This window comes from Diorhabda sublineata, chromosome 4 (assembly GCF_026230105.1).
Source record: "Diorhabda sublineata isolate icDioSubl1.1 chromosome 4, icDioSubl1.1, whole genome shotgun sequence".
In the NCBI taxonomy this organism is placed as follows: Eukaryota; Metazoa; Arthropoda; class Insecta; order Coleoptera; family Chrysomelidae; genus Diorhabda; species Diorhabda sublineata.
The window spans coordinates 6,923,018-6,936,675 of record NC_079477.1 but is presented as its reverse complement, the minus strand read 5'-3'; the positions used below and the strand labels follow the sequence as shown (position 1 = coordinate 6,936,675).

At 31.8% G+C, this 13,658-nt stretch overlaps 1 non-coding gene across 1 annotated transcript; it reads left to right on the top strand.

The window, feature by feature from the left end:
* Positions 1-11,551: 11,551 nt before the first annotated feature.
* Trnag-ucc (transfer RNA glycine (anticodon UCC)) lies at positions 11,552-11,623 on the top strand. The gene has a single exon. It is a non-coding gene; the product is annotated as a tRNA-Gly (tRNA).
* Positions 11,624-13,658: the final 2,035 nt, after the last annotated feature.

The following is a 13,658-nucleotide window of genomic DNA, read 5'->3' as shown; positions in this document are numbered from 1 at the left end:
AGCTAATTTTGGAAGGCCTTTACCCACAGGCAGATCGACATTTTTCTCCTCGCAAATTAATTTTAGGAATTTTAAAAAAGTTTCTAAATAAAAAGAGAACTTTAATACTCTGAATTCAGAACATCAACAACTCTCTTTCATTACTGTAGATTTCAAACGGATCTGAGCGAGACCGAGAAACACATTTTCTGAGATTAATGATTTGTTTACTGCTTGTCTAGGACTTCCACTTGAGGATATTTATCCTTATATACGTCTTTACGTTCAAAGGAATAAATAATTTCATAAATAAATTTATATGAAAAGAGCACTTTGAGATGAATAGGCTTATACATTTTCCCTCTGATCAAGAAACTGTTCCCACTAAAAATGCATTTTTATTGCGGAAAAACCTCTTTCCTCATATTTCCTCCTCGAAAATTTTCTTATTTTTATGAGGATTTTCTTTGAGAATAACGTGAGTGATGCTTCGACAAGATTCGATTACGAATATTCGAATGATTTTAAACGTGTTCCCTCAATATTCTGTTTAAAACTATACTAGAGTTATGTGGAGATTGAAACTTCATGATTCTAAAACAACGTTGGAAAATTATAAAAAAATTAAATTTATAGGTCACACTACACTGCTATAATATTCTCGATACTCATATCATAACCTAATAAAAAGTTGATTGAAAATTTAAAACAACGTTCTTATGCCGTCTGAAAAGAATTTTTTTTACAAATTACAGATACCTCCAATATATCTAGAATTTTGGTACTTCAACTCTTGGCCGTTCCACATTTTTGATATAACTGCAACTATAAAATTTCATATTTGCAATCGGATTATGAGAAAGAGAGAGAGAGAGAGAGAGAAATGCTTTATTGTTAATAAATTGTTACTGTTACAATATGTAGTCAAAAGCTTGTAAAAACTAAAAAACAAACATAAAAATAACTAAATAAAGATACAAATACAATAAAATTTCAATATACAGAAGGAAACCACAATGAGTAACAAAATTATAGTAATGAGTGATAATTAGTATATAATTCCATAGAGTAAAAGGCACTTTCCAGTAAATATACCCTCAAATTATCGCAGAATGCGGGAAAAGATTATATCGATTTGATTTCAATTGGCAAGTGATTGTGCATTTTTTGTATTATAAAATATTGAGCACTTAACGACCGTTCTGAAATTGAAGAAGCGTGCGAATTAGGGAAATGGATTCAAAGATGAATAAGGAAAGAAGTGTCATAATTTTTAATCTTTTAATGAAGTCCCTGCTCTTTAGTCCGAGTAAATATCTAACAGCCCTCTTTTGAAGTTTAAAGATTCGCTCAAATTGAGTCGCACCTTACCTACCCCAGAAAGGATATGATAAAATTTTAGTTTTAGAAACGTTGAGACAGAGAATATTCGAATCGCACTATAATTTAAGGGTGATTAGGTCACTAGATATGGTCCTATGAAGTGGCGTGAGATCAGGATTGCTCCAAGAGAAACTAGAAATAGGGCCTGGTACTGAGCATTAAAGCACTACACATTCTATTGGCTTGAAAGAAGACATCGTTGTATCAACCCTTATAGACCGACTTCTGTTAGTAAGGTATGACTTAAATCATACGAGAAGAGCTCCCATGATGTGACAGTACAAATGTTTCTTTTCATACAGTAACTGAAATGTTTTGAAAGGACATCATTTTGGAACTCTGGTGGATATTCCAAAGACTGTGGCCGAACAGCTAGGCGATAAAAGCTGAAGACTCCCGCCGCTGCTACCAAGAATAAGAAAAAACTCAATATGAGTACAAGGGGTCTCCTTTGAAGGGGATGAAGTTGTTGGGACATGAAAATGAGTCGAAAATAAATCTGTCACAGTTTACTTATCATGATGTAGTGTTCTTGGAAATCTTATAAGAACAACAAATAACCATATTTGTGAAACTTAACCAGTAACATTACGATTGAATTTGAAGTTGAAAACAAATGAATGAACGGCCACTGTATTAAAAAGGAAAACATTTTCTACTTCCAACACAGTAAGTACGAGTCTTGTGCATTTTTTTTTCTTTACGTTAACACGAGATATATGTTTAGAACTAATTCTATTTAGACACCTCCATTTCCATTAAATTCTATTAATTTCTATTCGACTACAAAAAAATAATTTCACAATAAACGATAATAGCATACAATGAAACTTTTTCATCCCCGATTGTCAACAATGCTGTCAATTTATATATACTCGTGTTGTTAATAAATTTAAATTTAATTTCTAGTAAACAATAATATTTGCTCCTCACTTAGACAATTAATATTAAAAGTCCTGATCCGTTCGGATAACTTTGGCTGGATCCTCAAGCAGGCGTCAATAACGAAGCAGACTGCTAACTTCTACATACAATGCGCAATAAGTCATTTCGGGATGGCCTTAAAACAAACCCCTTTGAGGGACAAACTTGCATATTTCTTACCTGATATTTTGGTTTGGATAGGAGATTCATTACTTAATAATACAGCATCATCAATAAATTTGTCAACAATGTATAAGGTGAATTCAATTTATTGTACTAACGTCTTAAAAATAATGAATTAATTTTGTTGGTGTCATCTAATTTACGCCATTGATTTGTTTGTGTCGCTTTTTCTTTTGTATTTAAACTTTTTACAACTCGTCCTGCGTAGCATTGAACAGATGTACAAAGGGGATTTTGATGTAAAATAAACGATCTGATCGTTTACGCGAACGTTAAAAAGTAATTAATTCATTAGCGTCAAGAACCATTCCAAATGTTCCAATTTCTGAGGAGAGAGTAATTGAAAAATTCTGGAAATGGCAGCGTACATTCTATAAGGCGCGTTGTCTGTATTTTCCAGCATTTCCAGGATGGTTCACAGGACTGGATTAAGAATTGTAGGTTACACAGATAAGTGTCTTGGATAATAATGAATGAATTGAATACATATGCTCAAGGGAAACTATTACCTAGACATTGTGTACATTTTTGGTCTAGTTATAAGTGCAGTTGCCTCAGAAACAGAATTAAAAGATTGATATTATTATGTGAGATACTGGTAAAATATAGAAACATGAAAGTTCATAATTTAATAACCAACCAGACCGACAACATATATTGAATTAGATTTTCCTGTAGAACGTGGAAGTGTTCGACTTCCTAGTAGTAGACCCGCAACTGAAGAAGAATTTTATCTAAGCTGGTCTTATGTAATCTTCTTTTTGAATGCTAGTCTTGAAGTCTACTAGAGTTTCAAACTTTTTTACTCGAATATATTGAGCTTTTAGCTCTCCATAAAATGTACCTTCACGCTGAAGAATAATCCGAAATCACAACTATCTACTGTGCTGTGGGTGACGATACATTATAGTGATGCAACATTTTGTGGTATACAAGTTTCCTGTAACTTTAGGTCCAAATTCAATCTCAATTGCCTTACTAATCCGCTATTAAGGAAAAAAACTGCGTGCGTAACTTTCTTGACTAACCGTTGCTTTTGGTATAACTGGATCTTCATGAAGCTAGGTGTTAAGCGTATGTTTTCGACTGTAAGTGGTAAACAGAACCTACCAGCACGTGTCTCGTCACCAAGTGATATTTGCTCTTGTCCGCTGTACTACTGAAGTTCATTTCCTCATGAATCAATTTCATCACTAGACTTTGTTCTTCACTAAAATCGTCCTTGAAATCATAGTAGATCTGTGATAGCAGTGACTGAACTGCATTCAGATCTTACTACTAAAATTTTACCAGATCTGACTCCTGCAGTTCCGTGGCATCTCAAAATATTCAGATATACTGGAGTTTAATAATATTGCAATTCAGTGGCATATCATTCCGAAGGATAGAAATAAGATTTTTTTTAATTATCTAATGTTTCTGGAATTTTATGCCCAAGGTACGGTACTAGCTTTTATTGTACCACACCCATATTAATTTTTTCGCGTTTCCTAAAATTGTAATGTTCCCTATCATTTCCATGTATAGAAAAAATTGTAATCAAGGACAAAGGTCGCGATTTTCAGCAAAACGTTAAGTTTTATCAAAAAACTACCTCAAATAAAAATTGTAGATCAGAAAATTATCAATTAGAACCAGATCAATACTTTCTTTTCTACGAGCCAGTATTTCTGAGAATTAATTATTCAAAAAGTAGTGTACTTAGCACGTTTTTTAACGTGTTTTCCAGTAGGCCTATTTCTCGAGTCTATTGTTATGGTTAATTTCAAACTATTGCAAAATAGCTGAGATTAAAAAGATAAAAGCGATTTAAATTTAAAAGAAAGTTGTGAAATTCTATCGTGGGTATCGTATCTTTGGAATTTTCGTTCTTATTGTTCTTAGAAATCAAACGGATCCTCCACTGTTTGTTATTCAATAATTAGAGCAAGACCGGACTTGACAAGATTTACAATTAAGTCCGACTTTTTTGCAACCACATTTAGCACTGCTTTCCTTTTTGCGGTTGCAAAAAAATCATCCGCTCTTTCAATACTTGCATTAATTAATATTATCATTCCACGCGCAACAGTAACAACTTCAGTTTAAGTTAAGAGTTCATCACTAAAATAATTTTTGGATATTTTCAAAACTCAAAACAGCACGATATAGGTTAGGATAAACACGTGTTTCCAATAGCAATTGGCTCTCAATACTAACAGTATTCCATTATTTTATTACAGCAGGTATATAACCCTAGCAACAGGAGACAAATGTCTCTAGGTTAAAATAGCGTATAAATTAAGGGACTGGGTTTCATTTTACTTGATATTCTTATAGTTATAATTTATGTAAATTTTATATTTTAAATGTAAGTTACAATGACATTCAATGACATACATGATATTACTATTCTAGATATATATATATATATATATATATATATATATATATATATATATATATATATATATATATATATATATACGTGGCTTAGTCATCCATATTATGACGATTACAAATTTTTGAATTGTTATATCGGTGGCTCGTAGAAAAAAAGTATTTTTTTGTAGATAATTTTATGGCCTAACAAGAACAATGTTTGTCAAAAATATGTTTTTGACAAAACTCACCGTTTTGCTGATGACCGCGAAAAACTAATTTTTTTGACCTTTGACCATAAATAAGATCTTTTCTTTACACAGGAATGATGGGGAACTTTCTAATTTTATTTTCAATTATATTTTGAACAATTTTACTGCTTTTCAGCTTGGTGGGAATTAATGAAGCTCCATTCTTATTTTTTGGTATAATTTGACCGGGCTATAAATATATATAATTGAATATTTTACCAAGCTGAATGCAGAATTCCCAACTTCTACGAATTTATTATTTAGACAAAATAAAAAAGTGAATGGTAACCATGCAACTGTTCAATAAAAATCGAGTCTTGAAACGACTATGTGGAATGTTGAAATACAAACTCTCGGAAAACATTTCTACCACAAAATTTTTCTATAGCTACCGACTCTGGTTGCATTGAAATAATTTAAAGAACGCTCTGAAATGAGAAATAATTAAACGAGAAAAAGTTGAACGACGTTAAATTAATGATTCGGTACGAAAAGTAAAACGATTAGGTCACTAGAATGAATTATACAATTGTATAAGTTCTGAAAAATATTTGTTACCGTGGATTAACTTCAATTTAATTTGGTTTGGAGTTTGCAAGCGAATTTGCTTTTGAGGTTCAACATGTTTACAAATACGAGTATGTTATTGATGATTTGGAAATTTTTCTGACGCCCAAGAAACACTAGGATTCGTTTTAATTAATGGGGAAAGTCGTAAAAATTGATTATAAAAGAATATGGAATCAAATACGTTCTAACGGATTCAACGGTTTAAAAATAGTGACCAAATTCTTAAAGTCTTGAATTCTCTCCCGGAAATAACCATTTTAATAGTTTTATATACGAGTGAGTTTGTTATAAGGAACGCCTCATTTTTCTAGGAAACGGTTTGTTTGATTTTTATGAATTTTCATGTCTAAGGGTCTTGTGATACGGCTGGTATTATCGTGGTATTTACATTGTTGTCTTTTCTTTTTCCAGAAAAATAATGATCTTTGTTACTTTAAAAGGTTCACCCTCTATATTTTTCGCTTGTCGAAATACTTATTATTTTTCGTCCTTAATATCATAATTTCGGAGTTATAGCTACGTTTGCGTTATCTCCGCCGAAGTTAAAATAATAAATTATTATTGTTGAAATTGATTGAAAGTCACAATGGATCGTTTATCTGAAAAAAAAACAAATTAATATTTTAATGATATTGGGATAAAAAACGTGTAATATCTTTAATAATTTATATCCTAACCGGAATCACATAAAAAAATCTACTGTCAGCAAATTAATAAAAAAGTTAAACGAAACTGGCAACTAGACAAATATCCAGGGACCTTGATATTTCACAAACATCCGCAATGAAAATTTTACGTGATAATAAATTCCATCCATACAAAATAACGTTGGTTCAATAGTTGTCAAATGACGTGCAAACTCTCATTCCAATTTTATGAACTACATTCAATATAGAAAACGATTTAACAAAAAGACCTCCATCGTAGCTCAACTATAATAAAATAAACGAAAAATTGAATTAGTCAGTAATAATACCACTTCATAAAACTTTCCAAACATCATCAGCAGAAGTATCTAATTTGTTATAATATAATTATAATATAATCATTGTTCAAAATACTGTGTTCAGTTGTATCCATCATTGCTACATTCGATATTTATTGAACAAAACTTTTTTAAGATAAAATAATAATGCTAAGTACCATATTAAAATAATTTATTACTCTTCAGTCACCATTCTTCTCATATTCGATTTTTCCATTTTTGAACGTAATTTATAGCATTCCTTCATGCTAATGAAGTGACTACATTTATTGTTGTTTGTAGCAATTGCTCCAGGTGTGCAAGTTCAAATGTTACATTGTGTGGCGCCGCTTATTTCATCATCTGTAAATAAGTTTATTCTAAAGGTGAGGGTAAGTTTGCAATGATATATCGGCTGTTCAAAAATCATAATATAGTGTCCACAAGTCCTTCGAACGACAATGTATTCAATGTTCATCTATGATAGTGTTTCCTTTGGTGACTATAGAAAGGGTTATTGGAAGGTGGAATCAAACCACTATTCAAGAGATCTGAGATACTATTCTGGTATTAACTACCAGATTTTTCAAACGTAAAGATCATGCTAATTTTTTTCTGGAGATCCACTAGTGCTTACCAAAAGCTGAGTCACATATTTTTGCACTTCTGTAATCAGTCTGGCGGCAAAGGCTATTCTTACGCGATTTCTCGCAAAATTTATTCACAATTTTAGACATTCGATATAACTTATCGTACTGAATCTTTTATAATAGATAAACAATCATATTTCTGTAGATTTACTCTTTATTCCAAACCGTTATTGGATTAAACACACAAAAGAACGTGCTCGTTTTTAAAAATTCATATTATGAAACCAAATTTTTGTGGAAATAAAAGAAAAACTGTATTATTCTAATTAAAAAATACAAAATTTATGTTTGTGTAATTATTTTGATGTTTCATAGTCTCCATCCATACTGTCGAAAGTAATTTCCTAGAATTTTATGACTTATACATCACAAAAATAAGTCTTATTTGTGACCCTCTTTAAAAATTTAGAGTAGTTCACCCCGGCCACATAGGGCTGCCAGAAGTGGCTTTTCAGCATTTGTAGGTATTAAGTTGTGATTGTGAAAAGTTTCATGATTTTTGAAATTACCACCCAAAATTGGTTACTGGCTCTCCCTCATTCATGCAATAAACAAAACTTTGTAGAACTATATTTAATGGAAAAAGTGGATCTTTATTGCACTAGTGTAATAAATATTTATTACACTAATCTGTCATTATAGTACAGAGGTTTGTGATCAAGACAAACATAAACATTCAAATGAGCGAAATAGTCAAGACCTTTCTCTGTAATATTGTTTAGTTCTTCCAATATCAATTGTAGATTATAATATCCCTTGCACTTAATTGTAGTCCTACTTGGAACTTAGAGAAAAATCATTATTATACCTCTTAAACTTGCTACAACTGAATATTAAATTATAAAACGTAAATAGACGAGTAAAATGTACCTGCCTGTAAGTTTTAACAGGATACCAGACGTGAATTGAGCCCTTTTTGTACTCCATCCGTCCATTAGAACTTCGGTAGTTTTTTATCTGACAAAAATAATATTGTCGCCATCGAACTATCCTTGACGATTCGGTTATTGCCATCCGGTATTCAATTTTCTGTGTTTAAAACCACATGCTGATAAAACTTGACGCAATGTTACTAAACTGGTATAATTGTATTCTGGAAAATCCGGTGAAAATTGAACCCCACAAGGATCAGTTCTCAGCCCCACATTGTTTTTAATAGACATCGTACTGAATAGTCACTCCCCTGTACAGACCAGGCTCTATGCGGATGATCTAGTTATATACACCAGAGGCAAGGACTTCAATACTATGGAACAAAACATACAGCAAGCTATAAACAATATCGAGAACTGGCTCAAAAACACAGATTTGAAACTTAATATTCAAAAAACAAAATGCATTTATTTCTCGAGAAAGTCGGATCCACCTGTCCCCGTACTCAAAATAAATAATATCAACATACAGTCAATGAGTGAAATAAAATACCTCGGTTTAATGTTGGACCAAAAGCTCAACTGGGAAAAACACATCAAGCATCTGAGAACTTCAAGCCAAAATGGAATCAACCTGATGAAAATATTAAGCAACCACCATTGGGGTTCAGATAGTAAATCATTGTTATCATTGTACAAAGCTCTCGTCAGATCTCGAATAGATTATGGATCCATTGTACTGAGAACATTAGACGCTGTACACAAGATTATCCCTAGGAGCATATAGAACGTGCCCAGTTGCCGGTGAACCTTCTCTATCCTTGAGAAGACAATACCTCAGCCTGTCTCACGCTGTGAACATTCTATGGAACGAAAATAATCCTGTATATCAAAACGTTCACGCTCATCGATTCCAAACCATATATCAGAACAAACTACGAACTACGGCACCTTTCTATCAACGAATCAATAGATACAAACATGAACTAAAAATTACCTTTCCACAAGTGTACCCTATAAATAAATCTAATATACCACCTTGGTTGATCTACATTCCTCAAATTGATACAAATTTAGCATATTTTAGCAAAGTCGAAATTCCTTCTAAAATCAAACTCAATAACTTTATACAAATATTATCCGATTATCAAGGCATTTTCTCCTGCATATTTCTTATTGTGGGTGTTCACTTTTGGTAATTAAATAACTATCGGTAAACTGTGGCCTATTCGTAACCTAGTTAATTTAACTTGGAGTGATCTTTTGCTGAATAACTGCGACCGATTCCACATCGCGTAGTTTCGATTTCGATGTTTATCACTTGTTTTGCCACAGATTATCCACTTTTTATTTTTTTAGTGATATTATATTATTTTAAACTACCGTTTGCATTTCACACGCGGTTTCAATAATCACTGCTTGTCGAGCATTGTAGTCGACTTTTTCGTTTCCTCGTAGGCCAGTATGAAAAGGAACCCAAAGTATTTCCACACAATTATTTGTTGTAACTATGATAATTCGACTTAAATTTGGAGTACTATTGGATGTATGGGATAAAATTAACTGATTATATGGATTGAGTTAAGAGAGTTTGTAATTATGAGGGATCTCAATTTGCCAAATTTTAGGCTTCCTTAAAACTCGTATTAGGAATTTTGTTTAATATTATGCGTTAACCACTTTTAAAATAATGCTGTGGTAATATCTTCATGATAACAGCACAGAATTGGGGAATATTATTAACATATATAAGTAATGTATTCAATAACCATTTCACTGCCAACATAAAGAAAAATTACTCGTTTTCTTCTTGGGCAAGATCTATTTGAGACACAGTCCCTCAGAACCCAGCCATTTATAAATACGTCATGTGTATCAAACCAGGTGTCGTCCAACTAGACTATAATTCTATTTGAATTTTGATATGTCTCAATAGTTGGCTTTATAAAAGTGATAATCTATTCGACGAATATTTGGGCGCGTCATCGATTAATTTTCTTCAATACCATCCCCCAATTGTACACCGCTAGAAATAGTGGAATATGAAATTGAAATTAATTGTTCAGTTTTGACATTTTCTCATTCAGCAGTTATATGTTTTATTTACTACAAATAATGGAGCTGCTTCTTTGAAATAATCAGTCGAATATTTTGATCTAAACAGCATGTATTTGTGACATTTTGATTGCTGACCGAGGTTAAAAATTAATAAAATCCTCTATTCTATTCTTTGAAGAACACCCCGATGTATCAAATCTGCAGTCGTCATTTTTGGTACTTTTCAATCTTTCAATTAACAATAGATGAAGTATAATGGTCAAATTGCGCTAGATTATTACTTTATTAAACTTGATTTCCGGAAACACATGAAATGAGCTGTTCCTATTCAATATCAAATACGATTTACTTAATAGTATATTTGTGTGCCGTTTGTAGCTACTAACAATTTCTAACTATAGTTTATAATCAGTTGACTAAATACTTACCAGAGTCAGTGCAAACCATGTTCAAAATCAATTAATGTTTGAAATTAGCTGAATTTATCTATTGAATCGACAAAGTTTAGACCGCCAAAGTAAATCTCTTAGAGATCTGCTAAGACCATATGGGACTATCGAAAGTTGAGGCTAGAGAACGATCTCGCTTTAATCCCAAAATTCAATTTATTGCTATTCTGTTGCAATAACAAAGCCGAAAGTGGTCTCAAATCCGCTAAGATTATATTGGATCAAAATATGTACCTATTTGTATAAATCTATTGTATAGATAGTAAATTTCTTCCATTTCATAGTTTATGAGGGAGAATTTTTGAGGAAAATATAAAAATAGAGAACCAACAAAAAATTGCGAGTACAACTTTTTAATTACATGTACATTACTGTTTGATGGACATTCTGATCGGTGTATTTGACAAACTTGCTTGATAGTGTGCAACAGTCATTTAAAACCCAGTTATCATTTTGAAATCACGGACAATACAACTGCGAAGATTGTGAATAAGAAATCTGAAAAATAATTTATTTTGCAATATATCTTCGTTTATAGCATGCAGCGCATATTAAAATCAAAGCAACACCTCTAAAGAAAAAGTTGAATAACTTAATATTCAAGCATGAAAATGATTAAGTTAGAAACGATGCTTGCTGGATCTGGTACTGGATGAGCTGTATGTACGTACCTTCATTATGGTACTACAATGAGTTGAAGTACAAGTAGAGAAAGAATGTTAATGAATTTTGTTTCAAGGTCTATACGCAGGTAGTTCGCGTAGTATTTGGTTCTGTGTATACTATTTCTTGCAGTAAATAGATATAATTATAAATATATTGAACTCACAGCTTTTTTGAGAAATATATATTTCCATGTAATCATTTATCTTGTTTTAATATATCCTTTTTTTATATTTTATCATGTGCGATGGTGGTGTAATGGTCAGCATAGTTGCCTTCCAAGCAGTTGATCCGGGTTCGATTCCCGGCCATCGCAACTTTATTTTTTTACAAAATTAATTATTTATTATTAATTGTTCTATGAATAAATGGCGTGTACAATCAAACTCATCTAATAAATTCTTTTACGTCTTATCTCATTTTTGTTTGTTTGATGTTCACAAAATATTTCTTATCGATTTACTTAGCATAATATTTCGCTTGTACTTTTAACTAATTAAGTTTTTCGAATCATTCTCTATTTTCATCCCATGATCATTCTATTTCTACTCTTCGCCATCTTCCTGAACTGGCCTCTAACCCGTTTCTACTTTATTATCTTTTCCTTCACCATTACACGAAGTTACTTCATATTTTCCAACTTTCCACTTGTTAGGTTGATGTATATCCGCCTTGCTTCAATTCTCCACTGTTTGATTCTCCGCCAATGTACAGGTTTTCTCGATTCTATCAAAAAATTGTTCCCCATCTCTATTCCAAAATTCTTATTATGTTAATTAAAAAATAATGAATATGTATAAATACTTTTATTCTTTGATTCTCCACCAATGTACAGGTTTTCTCGATTCTATCAAAAAATTGTTCCCCATCTCTATTCCAAAATTCTTATTATGTTAATTAAAAAATAATGAATATGTATAAATACTTTTATTCTTGTTAGTTTTAGTGAACTTGTTTTTGTTTTCTCTATTTTCACCTTCTTGTATCTAATTTTCTATTGTTATTTCTTTAGCACCCACTTTTTCTTGCTCAATTCTCATGTCTTCCATTCATTTCTTTATCGACTGCTGTGATTTCATCTTTATTATTATAATCAATAGCTGCTCTAACTTTTTGTTCCTCAATTTTTGGAGATTTTACTAATTTCCAAATTTTTTATTTTATCATTTTAGTTATGTTAAAACCTACTCCTCCTCCTCCGCCTCCACTCTAATCCTAATCTCCCGTATGTTTAAGAAATGAAGGTGATTTGTTTTTTTTTCTAATTTTTCCCTTTACCTGATTGCTATTTTTATTTGATTTTAATGATATTATTTCTTATTCATTACTTACAGAATAATTCTGATTTTGCAGCCTATTTTCCACATCACCCTTGTGTTTGTTATTATCAATTATTTTTCGTACTCACATTGTAAAAAAATTTGAATGTTTCCATTACTAATTGATATTGGCATCTACAAAATTTTACTTGCAAATTAGTCGCCAAATTAAGTAATTAACTCAGAAAATTGTGAATAATTAATTCTGACATGCCGAGGAGGGGTTGCAAAGAAACCCGAAATTTCAAATTTAGATCTTAAATGACTATGGACGGACTAAACAAAGCGCGATAAAGTTCCTTCGGGGGTTGTGAAACTTTCGGAAGTTTATAATATACAATTTGAAATAATAACGACTTTAATTTTAATTAAAAATTTTTAATAGATGTTCGGAGGCACAGGATTAACTTTTAATTCAACGCCTCTACATTTCATAAAAATCGTAACTGTGTTTGCACTAAAGCTTCGTACAATGTCAAATGAGAGTGAGTGAACCACCCTCATTTCTGATTAGTTAAATTATGAAGTTTTCTAAAGCCTGGATTAAAAATTACAAGACAACGAAGCTATTCATGACATTACGTTCTTATAAATAGGCTAACGTGGAATTTGTAACATAATTGATTTCTCTTCATCTCCTTCTACGTTTATTTGTATTTCAATTTATTTCCATCTCTATACAAATTATAGTTAATTTGCATTCCATATTTTCAATTATTAATATATATTCTGGGGACGTTTCTAATAATATCAGATTTTCAAATGTTATCTCGATATTTTCAATAGCCCTAAGCCATGCACTTATGCTTTCAATTATCTCCAACAATATCGAATTGGACGAGCATCGTTAACGTTGTCGACGCCTGGTATTAGCCATCGGCTCGTTGGCGTCTCATCGGTGGCTAATAAGCCGTATTGCCTTCGAATTTTGACGCTATTAAAAACCTTATGCCGTTGGATGTAGCTGGTAGCCTTCAGCTTGCCGCATTTAAATGTCCCTGTTGACTTGCCAACGCCACAACACAGGAAGGG